The sequence below is a fragment of the Piliocolobus tephrosceles genome, chromosome 13, assembly GCF_002776525.5.
Source record: "Piliocolobus tephrosceles isolate RC106 chromosome 13, ASM277652v3, whole genome shotgun sequence".
Classification (NCBI taxonomy): Eukaryota; Metazoa; Chordata; class Mammalia; order Primates; family Cercopithecidae; genus Piliocolobus; species Piliocolobus tephrosceles.
In genome coordinates this window covers 15,925,376-15,937,030 of record NC_045446.1, presented here as the reverse complement: position 1 = coordinate 15,937,030, position 11,655 = coordinate 15,925,376, and the positions used below count along the sequence as shown (strand labels likewise).

Here is an 11,655-nt window from a genome sequence, read left to right as displayed (position 1 = left end):
CACATGTTGATACTTTGGATCTGTTCACATTCCACTTGCTGCTTCTCCTTGAATAGCTGAAGAAGTAAACTCAAACTAAGTTTGTATATTGAAGTCTTAAAATATAAAGTCCCAAACTAAAACCAATCACAGTACTTCTTGGCCTCATGAGTCTTCCAATCCCTTCATAATCTGAGTCTTCCAATCCCTTCATAATCTGATCTTCATCTCTCTAGCTTCACTCCCCATCCTTTTCTAGTGATATGATATTCCTCTGAGTTGCTCAAACATGCCTTGCTTTCTCATTTCCAGCCTTCATATATGCTGTTTTCATTGCCTGGGACAGTTGTCTTCCCATTAATACTCATTGCTCAAGTTTAGATTTAAACCTCACTTCTTCCTGAAGGTCTTCTCTAAACTCTAGGCAGATTAAGATGTCACTGCAATGTATCCTTATAGCACTCCACTTAGGGAGTTATCTGTTTTTTCCACTGGACAATAAGATTTACAATATCTATCTCAGCCACCAGGAATATGCATGACATGTGCTCAAAAAACATTAGCTGAATACATGTATTGATGAATGTGTCAGCTGTTTCAATCACCTTCACGTGTTAAGACAATATTTCCTTTCATATATGAATTGACCAAGTTCTAATGAGCTTAAGAGATTTGTCCAACACCGCTATAGCATTTTGGCATCAGAACTGTTACTCAAGTCTCCCACTCCCAGTACAGTGCTATTTGTATTATTATATTATTTATGGTTACAAACCAAAATGTCCTCTAGGGTCATCAGTGAAATGGAAGGGATATAAGACCATAGGTGATGGAGGGGCCTATGACAAACTGAAGGACCCATCCCTCATTTGACGGGAGCATCCAGTATTCGTACCCAGCCAATTGTTGCCATAGAACAGGATCCAGTGTTGCCAGATCTTCTTTTTTCCAAAAGAAAAATAAATCCGTAAGTTTACGTAAAACATTCTGGGTTTTAATACTGGCAAAATAAAATGAATTTGATGTAATATTCTGTGCATCCTAAACAAAATACTCATGGACTAGGCATGGACTCTAAGACCCCAGTGTGCCATCTCCGCACTACACTGAGCTGCTCCTTTCTACACAACCCAGACCTACGGAGAGATCTTCTTCCCTTGTTCCAACAACCAGCACTCAGGTAATCCCTACCATAGTTGAGAATTGAAAAATTCAATAAAACACAATTGCCTTTTAAGAGAGACACTCAGCTCTTCTATTGCTTTAGAATTGATCGACCCCACACTGCATTATGCTCAGCTCCCACACAGGCTATGGTAAATCTTATGATCTCACATGACAGAAAACAAAACTCTACAAAAGTGGAAGAACAATTTTTTTTCCAAGAGGTAACAAAGTACCACTTATACAAAGAAAGAAGGCTGGATTTTATTTCTGGAGAAAAAGGCCACCAAAGTTTCTACTTTCCTGCCCACTGTATTACATCTAATCAGTATATGACAACAGAGAGACTCTCCTAGCATTAGGCTCAGGGCAGTTTGGTTTGCAGCCTGGCCCTTGCTCTTGAAGCTCCATGATCTCAAGTAAATAGAACCTGTTGAGAGCCTCAGTGTCCTCATGGATAAAATGAGAAGGAAGTCTACCTCCTCCCAAGGATGCAGTGAGGAAGGAACCAGGAAAGAGGACGGTAGAAGGGTCTTGCCACCTGTCATATACCACACCAATGATAAGAGTTGACAATAAGTGGGGCTAACTGAACTTCGTTATTCCTGTTAACCTATTCTAGGTAGGAATGCCTGGTCCCAAAATTCCTCCTCCGGACCTGAATGTGGTCCAGTGGAATTGCAAAATCAGGATGAGAATTAATTTATCATCATAGAGAAGAGGAATCCTATTTTTGTACTCTTGAGCCTATTTATCTAATTTTTATCCCATCACTCTCTTCTGATATGGTTTGGCTGTGTCCCCACCCAAATCTCAGCTTGAATTGTAGTTCATATAATCCCCACGTGTCATGGGAGGAACTTGATGGCAGGTAATTGAATCATGGAGGCAGTTACCCCCATGTTGCTGTTCTTATGATATTGAGTGAGTTTTCATGAGATCTGATGGTTTTACAAGGGTCTTTTCCCCCTTTTGCTCATTCTTCTCCTTCCTGCTGCCACATGAAGAAAGATGTGTTTGCTTCCTCTTCCACCATAATTGTAAGTTTCCTGAGGCCTCCCCAACCCTGCAGAACTGTAAGTCAATTAAATCTCTTTTCTTTATAAATTACCCAGTCTTGGGAAGTTTTTTATAGCAGCATGAGAACACACTAATATACTTTCTTATTCAAATATCAAGAAAGAGTCATAGGTTTTCCCCATTACTGCTTCCCATCAATTTCTCTACAACTTCTCAAGAGCACCACCTGATGTCTACTAAGCTCTTATAGGTACCATTCTCTGCACTCGTATTTTTTCATTTGATTCTTACATCTAAACAACTGGTCAAAATCCCACTGCTGGAGAGTGATAAAGTCGGGATTTGAATTTTGTTCCTCTGGCTTCACATCCTGAGCATTTAGCCACAATAATACATTATTTCCCCCTCCATGCACTGGAATCTGCTTTTGCATCTACCATTCATTCATTCATTTATTCACTCATTCGACAATTCTAGACTGTGTCTACAATGTGCCAGACCCTCATGAAGTTTATACTCCAAAGAAAAGAAAAAAATGAATAAATTAAATAAGTTTAAAAATATATATATGTATATACACACATATATATATACACACACACATATATATATAGTAGGCAAACTAGTAATCAATGCTAATGATAAAAAAATTAAACAGGTAAGAGAAATATAACAGCATGGGCAGGAGACTAGTCCGACAGTTGGAATGTGGGATCTACAGGCAGTTATAACAGTAAGGGGCTCAGCACCAGGCACAGCGTGCATGCAAACCAAGGGAACATGGCAGACTTGTAGGAAAGAGACCCAACCAATATTAAGCCCTGACTTTGTGCCAAACACAACATGTACAACATAAGTTGTCTCATTTGCCTTCTATCTTATTCACCTATGGTATCATTATATCAATTTAACAAACCAGAATTTTTAATAACTTTGTTATTAACACTAACACGTACCAGGCCAAGTTCTTAGCACTTTGCATGTATTTTATTTGAGTCTCTGAGGAAGGTATTGTTATCCTTTCTTACCAATAATGAAATGAAAATAAGGGATTTTACTGAATTTGCTCAAGGTTACCCAGCCAGCAAATGGCAGGAACAGGATTCAAACACAAGCAGGATTTCAAACCTGAACATCTTGCTTCTAAACTAAATAACCTGCTGTATAGAGGTCAGCAAACAAGGATCCCAGCTGGAAAGCAGTGTCAAGAACATGGCAGCAGGTGGCAGCAGATGTATTAGTCGGCCAGGGCTGCCATAACAAACCACAGAATGGATGGCTTAAACCACAGAAATGTATTTCTTACTGTTCTGGATGTCCAAAATGAAGGTGTCTGCGGGTTTGGTTTCTTCGAGGCCTCTCCCCTTGGCTTGCAGACAGCTGCCTTCTCACAGGGTCATCACACCGCCTTTTCTCAGCACATGTGCCCCCTCTGCTGTCATCTCTCCTCTTATAACAGCATAACAGCACTAGTCATATTGTTCTTTTTTGTTGTTGTTGTTCTTTTTTTTTTAGACTGAGTCTTGCTCTGCTGCCCAGCCTGGAGTGCAGTGGCGCAGTCTCTGCTCACTGTAACCTCCACCTCCTCCCAGGTTCAAGCAATTATCCTGCCTCACCCTCCCAAGTAACTGGGATGACAATCATGCACCACCACACTTCGCTAATTTTTGTATTTTTAGTAGAGACAGGTTTCACCATGTTGGCCAGGCTGGTCTTGATCTCTTGACCTCAAGTGATCTGCCCACCTCTGCCTCTGCAAGTGCTGGGATTATAGGCATGAGCCACCACACCTGGCATGAGCTACCTGGATTATAGGCATGAGCCACCGCACCAGTCATATTGGAGTAGGGCTCCATACTTATGACCTCCTTTAACTTTAATTATCCTTTTAAGGCATTGTCTCCAAATAAAGTCACCTTGGAGGTTAAGGCTTCATCATATGAATTTTAGGGGGACACAATTCAGTCCATAACAGCAGGTGACAGAACTCCAGTTCTTTTGGGAAGAGGAATGAAATGATTGAGAAAATGAAAGCTAAGCTGCAGCCTTATTATAACTAGAGTAACAGTTCTGGCCAGTGGGAAAGTGGAGATGGTGGAGTAGAGGTGTGAGATGAGAGTGAACGTCAGGCTTGCCCTGAGTCACCTACTGTATGATCAAGAGTCCCTTCAATGTGCTGAGGCTGGGGGTTATGCCCTCAGTGCCTTACCCTGCAGTCCTGCAGTAGAAGGCAGGGGTGTGGGCACCAGAGCTACTGGGCAGGAAATGAGGAAAGTCATTTCACTGCCGTAGGAGCAGCCAGGCCATGACTTCTCTCTGAAACTGGTTTACAACTTACGAAAAAGAAAAAATCAACCCATAAGAAAGTGAGCAAGGACATGGACAGTTTTCAAAAGAAGACAGACAGACATACATACGGCCAATAATCACATGAAAAAACAGCTCGACATCACTGATCACTAGAGAAATGCAAATGAAACCACCATGAGATACCATCTCACACCAGTCAGAATGGCAATTATTTAAAAAGTCAAAAAATAACAGATGCTGGCGAGATTGTGGAGAAAAAGGAATGCTTATACAATGTTAGTAGGAATGCAAATTAGTTCAACTATTGCAGTAGACAGTGTGGCAACTCCTCAGAGACCTAAAGTCAGAAATCCCATTCAACTCAGCAATCCCATTACTGAATTTATACTCAAAGGAATATAAATCATTCTATTATAAAGATGAATGCACACATATGTCCATTGTAGCACTATTCACAATAGCAAAGATATACTCTCAACCTAAATGCCCATCAATAATAGACTGGATACAGAAAATGTGGTACATATATACCATGGAATACTATGAAGCCATAAAAAAAGAATGAGGTCATGTCCTTTCCAGAGACATGGATGGAGCTGGGGACCATTATCCTTAGCAAACTAACACAGGAACAGAAAATCAAACACCACATGTTCTCACTTACAAATGGAAGCTAAATGGTGAGAACACATGGACACACAGAAGGGAACAACAAATGCTGGGGCCTTTTGGAGGGCAGAGGGTGGAAGAAGAAAGAGGATCAAGAAAATCAACTAATGGTTACTAGGCTTAATACCTAGGTGATGAAATAATCTGTACAACAAAGCCCCATGACACAAGTTTACCTATGTAACAAACTTGCACTTGTTACCCCTGAACTTAAAAGTAAATAAATAAATAAATAAATAAATAAATAAATAAATAAACTGGTGTGCCTATTCCCATCATCAATGAGCTCTACTTATTCTCTATACATCAGCACCATCCTCTATAACTTGTGTGCATGTGTGTATATGTGTCTATCCATCTGGGAGACGTAAGCAGAAAGAACGAGAGAGAGAGAGAGAGGTAAATTATGTTAAAGAAAAAGAAGGGGAAAGAGAAAGAAATGAGAATTGCAAGTGGAGGGAGGGAGAGCAGAGGGCATCCAGGGAATGAAGTTCTGTGGGGTTGGACCCCATGCAGAGACCCTTATCCCTGTATAGTCATCAGGTGCCTGGCAACTGAGGAATCTAGGAGGCTCTATAAGCAAGGCTGATTTTCTTGTCTGTGGGCCTGAGGACATCTAACTTATAAAGAGTCTAAACCAGAGTTTCCCAACCACTCTGCCTACCTTAAAGTAGCCAGGGTGGACCTGAACAGCCAAAGTCCTGAAGCATCTACCCAGGATGCCAAACAAATGTTAATTCTATTCATGGAACAGAGAGGTCATGCAAAAGCTCTGGAGCACTGCTCCAGACCATAATGTCCCAAATGGGTGAAAAGAGGGCTCCACAGTCACTTTAGGAAATGCTATGTATTGTATACCCCTTTGTGAATATACTCACAAAATGCAGCAGGCTCTGAGAATAAAGGCTCTGAGACGCCTACACTTAAATCCTTAAACTTAAAGCCTAAACTTACATCCTTAAATCCAATAAAGCCAAGGGTGGAAAACACCATAGCTCCCAGCCCAAATGCATGTTCTTTCTTTTCAGGAAGTGCTAATTCTCCTACCAGGTGATACTTGCTGAAGCACAGGCAGTTTCTAGGACTAGATGGCCATCTTCCAGGCCAAGCGATAGGTTCTAAAGAAGTCAACCAATGTGTCCTTACTGGCCTAGTCTCCTGCTTCACAAACCAGCACATGCCTCCAACCAATAGCTCAGCAGCCAAAACGAGCTCGTTGCAAGTTGTATGTTAGGGGTTGGCCAAACACGGATTTAATTCTTAAGGTTTAGAGCCATAGCTCAAGGGGCTAAAAATTCACTATTAAAATTGGGAAAAGGTTGTGTGAGTCCAAAGAGTATGTATGATTTGAGACAGATCGCAGCTCCTTCAACAGGTCTCAATTTTTCCAACGTATAAAAGGAGTGGGTTGGGTTATGTTATAGGATGAATTGTATCTTCCAAAATGTATACCGTAAAGTCCTAACCTTCAGTACCTGAGAATGTGAGTATACTTGGAGCTAGGACTTTTAAAGGGGTAATTAAACTTAAACGAGGTCACTAGGGTGAGCCCTTATTCAATATGACTGGTATCCTTATAAGAAGACAAGATTAGAACACAGACACAACACAAAGGGACGATCATGTGAGGAAGCAGCTAGAAGGCAGTCGTTTGAAAGGAGAGAGGCTTCAGAAGAAATCAAACTTGCTGACACCTTCATCCTGGACTTCCAGCCTCCGTAATTGTGAGAAATAAGTTTCTGTTGTTTAAGTCACCGGGCCTACCGCATTTTATTATGGCAGGCTGGCAAACAAATAAAGATGAATAAAGTCTCCAGAGTGAGCACTTAGTTGCCTATCAAACACCCCTTCCCTCCTGCCTCCTTACTAATGTAACTCACCTTTATTCAAAATTCACAGCATGAATAATCTAAGCAACTGTGTTTCTTTTTTTTTTTTTTTTTTTTTAACTATTGCACATCACTCCTTTATTATACTGATCTGGAAAAAGGATTTAGTACAGTTAGTTATGCTCAGGTGAACACTGGACCCATGTGGCAGAGCTAAGCAACTAGAACATGATTCGGAAATCAGTGAAAGACACTTGGAGAGGACCAAGGGGCATTTCACTGCCATGAAACAAGGCAGGAAGGGATTCTAACACACACAGCAGGAAGCACTCCTGCCCCTCAGAGGTCAAGGAACTGATCCCATACTGGTATGAGGAATGACTTATTTTCTGATGACCACATGTGGGACTATTTCAACCGCCACAAGAAACCCCAGAAGGGTTACTGTTTTGTATTATTTATATATACTATACTTTTTTAATAAAAGTAAATGTAACACATAACTAAATTCAGGATTGATCCCAAACTTCTAGAGCCAGGTCCTCTAGGGTCAGGGAGGAAACAGCCATCACATCACCATGCAGGTTACATTCATCCTCCACTGGAATGACTAGAGCTCCCAGGCAGTGGCCTGACTGCAGAAGAGCAGAGGACTGGCTCCTGGGGACAGACAGGCTCTGTTGCTTCTCCTCATTGGTCATGGCTTAGCATGGTTCCTCCCCACAAGTCCTTAGTAAACAACTCGCAAAAACCCAAGTTACTACCTTTAAACTCTGTTGGATAAGGGGAGCTTTTCCACAGCTTGGACTGAGAACCTATGCTCTAGAAGTGCTATTCTGACTAGGTTGTACAAAGGGAGTGGGTGCAGAAGACAAAATGGCTAAAATGAAAATGGGAGCGACCAGTCCCCATCTGCAGCTACAACTTAAGATGTCTACAGATGTGGTCAGTGTGACATGTGCAGGTGGGAGGGGCAGAGGGACAAGACGGGCAGGGAGGGTGCTCCTGGGGACAGTATCCTCCCGGCTGGCCTTCACTTCTTGGCCTTGCCCTGGGCGGCCACAGCTTCCATGGCTTTGCGCACCGTCTCTTCATCCCCCAGGAACTGCATGGGCTTGATAGGCTTCAAGTTCTTGTCCAATTCATAGACAATGGGAATACCAGTCGGCAGGTTCAGCTCCATGATAGCCTCTTCAGAGAGACCCTCCAGATGCTTGACAATGCCCCGGAGGCTGTTGCCATGGGCTGCAATCAGTACACGTTTCCCCTCCTTGATCTGGGGAACTATTTCTTCATTCCAGAAGGGCAGAGCTCTGGCAATAGTGTCCTTCAGACTCTCACAGGAGAGTAGCTGATCTTCTGTGAGGTCTGCATACCTGCGATCCTTACTGATGTTGCTGTAGAAAGGGTGGTCGGGCTCCATCGGAGGTGGTGGGACATCATAGGAGCGCCTCCAGATCTTCACCTGGGCCTCACCATGCTTTGCAGCAGTTTCTGCTTTATTGAGACCGGTTAGACCCCCATAGTGCCGCTCATTGAGGCGCCAAGTCCTCACCACTGGCAGCCACATCTGATCAATGGTATCTAGCACTGTCCAGAGGGTCCGGATCGCTCTCTTCTGTACTGAGGTGAAGCAGATGTCAAACTCATAGCCAGCATCTCGCAGCGCCTGCCCGCCGCGCTTCGCCTCCTCGTGGCCCGCTGGGCTCAGGTCGGCGTCGTACCAGCCGCTGAAGCGGTTCTCCAGGTTCCATGCGCTCTCGCCGTGCCGGATCAGCACCAGTTTGTGGGCGGCCATGGCGGCCGCAACTGTGTTTCAGTTTATCCCTGTTGCCAGTGATTGGCTGAGAAACAGGCATGTGACCAAAATCAAACCAGAAGCCATCAAAAAAAAAAAAAAAAAAAACTCTTGGGGCCTTCTAGGAAGAGGTTTATCACCCCTTTCGGAAAGGCAAAGTAAGTATGGCCTCTTGTTACTCTAAAAATGTTTGTGTCTCAATGAGACACCTGAAACTTCTGCAGCTAATTTGTAGCCTAGCAGGGAGCCTGGTTGAAGGCAAAGACAATTTCCTAACGATGGCAAAGGGGATAGATGAGCAATAACATCTCTGACTACTATCTTAAGCTAACCTGCAGCACCTCCCACCTCAGGACTTCCAGGGATGGCTGATTTTTAAAATTCCTTTTTATTTAAACCAGTGTTTTCTGTGATCCCAGCTAAAAGCATCCAATCAGAGGCATTCCATCATCCTTTCCAGCCCCGTTACCTCCTAGAAGCTATATTTCTAAGGCTACTCACAACAGTAAACATGTTAAGGAGAACTTTACAAACATGAGCTCCCCACAATTCTAAGAGGTAGTATGATATTGTGATATATTAAGAAATATATATTTGGTCATTATTTCTTGTTCCTGACACAGAGCTCCTAAATCCCTTGGAATTACCTAGGTAATAGGAATATCTTTTGTTCTAATGAGATAATTTTTTTTTTTTTTTTGACATGGAGTCTCGCTCTGTCGCCCAGGCTGGTGTGCAGTGGCACAGTCTCAGCTCACTGCAACCTCCGCCTCCCTGGTTCAAGCGATTCTCCTGCCTCAGCCTCCTGAGCAGCTAGGACTACAGGCGTGTGCCACCACGCCCGGCTAATTTTTTGTATTTTTAGTAGAGACAGGGTTTCACCATGTTAGCCAGGATGGTCTTGATCTCCTGACCTCATGATCTGCCCACCTCGGCCTCCCAAAGTGCTGGGATTATAGGCATGAGCCACCACAGCCAGTCAGTGAGATGATTCTTGGTATCTCCTGAATGGGGGTTGGTCACCAGAAAAACCAAGCAAGCCATGATTAGAAGCTCAGAACTTTTAGCCAACCCCCTGCTCCTATCCTTGGGTGAGGGGAGAGGAGCTAGAGATTGAGTTAATAATTGATCATTTCTACATGGTGAAGTTTCCATAAATTACCTTGCATAATAAAGCCACATTATGCCTGTGCGATGAAACTCTCCTAAAGTATGAGGTTCAGAGAGCGGAAGGGTCAATAAACAAGAACACGTCGCACACCAGGAGGGTGGTGTACCCCAACTCCATGAGAACAGAAGCTCCTGCCCTTGGGGCTTCTCCAACCCCCTATGGGCCTTTTCATCCTATATCCTTTTTATAAGCAAGTGTTTCTCTGAGTTCTGTGGCACTGTCATAGCAAGTTATCCACCCTGAGGAGAAGGTTATGGGAATCCTCCATTTATAATGGGCAGCTGGGAATAAAAGAAGCCTGGAGGTGAGACTGGCGTCTGAGGTGGGGCAGTCTTGTGGGACTGAGCCCTTGTGGGATCTTGTTCCAACTCTGGGTACGTTGTGTCATTATTGAGTTCTAGGACATCCAGTTGGTGTTGGGAGAATAAGACAGCTGGTTGGTGTTGGGATAAAAAGAAAACCACACATCTAGTGTGGAAAGTGAAGTGTTCTAGAAGTATTGAGTTTTGTGAGTACAGAAGGAAAAACCATTTGTTTTTCCTATATGAGTAGGGACTATCTTTAGGCCCATTTAAGGAAAGAACAGGGGTTAAAAGATTAAGTAATCGGAGACAACAGAGTGGCTTAGCCCAGAATGTGAAACTTGTCTGACCTGAGATCCCTGCTCTTATCCACTCTCTACCAGAAACTCTGAGAAAAAAAAAAAAAAAACACACAGAAACGTTTCCAATCAGCCAGAAAGTTGCTGAGGGTCAGGGACAGAAATCCTTAATCATTTAGAAAGCCTCGATTTGAGAAATCTATCTTTTCAGAATCTCTTAAACTCCTTGAAACTCTAAATTGCTGCCAGAATGTTAGGAAGGGCTGATAAGCCCTTTGAATTCTTGTGCTATACTTTGGATTCTTCAATCATGATGATGAATCCCCAGCTAATTTCTACCATCTTTCTTTAAGAGATTGCACTATTTTCCAAACAATGTGCAATTATGCATTGATTTTTATTATTAGTCCAAAGTCACATTGTTCTCCCTCTCTCTTTTTTCAGCTAACTGTTGGAGATTGCTAAAGGTTTTTTTATTTAGTCAATAGAAAAAAATAAATACTTATTATGTAAAAATTACTGTAAAGAAAAGAGGATAGAATATAAAAAAGAAATGATCTGTCACAGAACAAAAGTTATTGATCTTGAAATGTAACAAAAGACATTTACGCAGGTTCTCAAGTAGGACTTTCTAACTAGAAGAGTAAAAGATATTGAAAGTGTCGGCCGGGTGCGGTGGCTCACACCTATAATCCCAGTCCTATGGAAGGCCGAGATGGGCAGATTACGAGGTCAAGAGATCGAGACCATCCTGGCTAACACAGTGAAACCCCATCTCCGCTAAACAAAATAGAAAAAATTAGCCGGGAGTGGTGGCGTGTGCCTGTAGTCCCAGCTACCCGGGAGGCTGAGGAGGAGAATGGCATGAACCCGGGAGACAGAGCTTGCAGTGAGCTGAGATCGGGCCACTGCACTCCAGCCTGGGCGACAGAGTGAGACCCCGTCTCAAAAAAAAAAAAAAAAGAATATTGAAAGTGTTAACCAGAAAGCACACGATGAAATACCTCATAGAGTTTCATCCAAAAAATGGGTGTGGAAATTTTAGGTGCAAACTTTCTTGATTGTGAAGGAGTAAGACTAGTTGCTTTGTAACCATTTGGTTACCCAAAAAAAA

The 11,655-nt window shown here is 42.8% G+C and overlaps 1 pseudogene across 1 annotated transcript; it reads right to left on the bottom strand.

Annotated features, from left to right (window-relative positions):
- Positions 1–7,092: 7,092 nt before the first annotated feature.
- LOC113224776 lies at positions 7,093–8,772 on the bottom strand (annotated as a pseudogene). Its single transcript, XR_003309390.1, has one exon. The product of XR_003309390.1 is annotated as a phosphoglycerate mutase 1 pseudogene (transcript).
- Between the last annotated feature and the right edge of the window lie 2,883 nt (positions 8,773–11,655).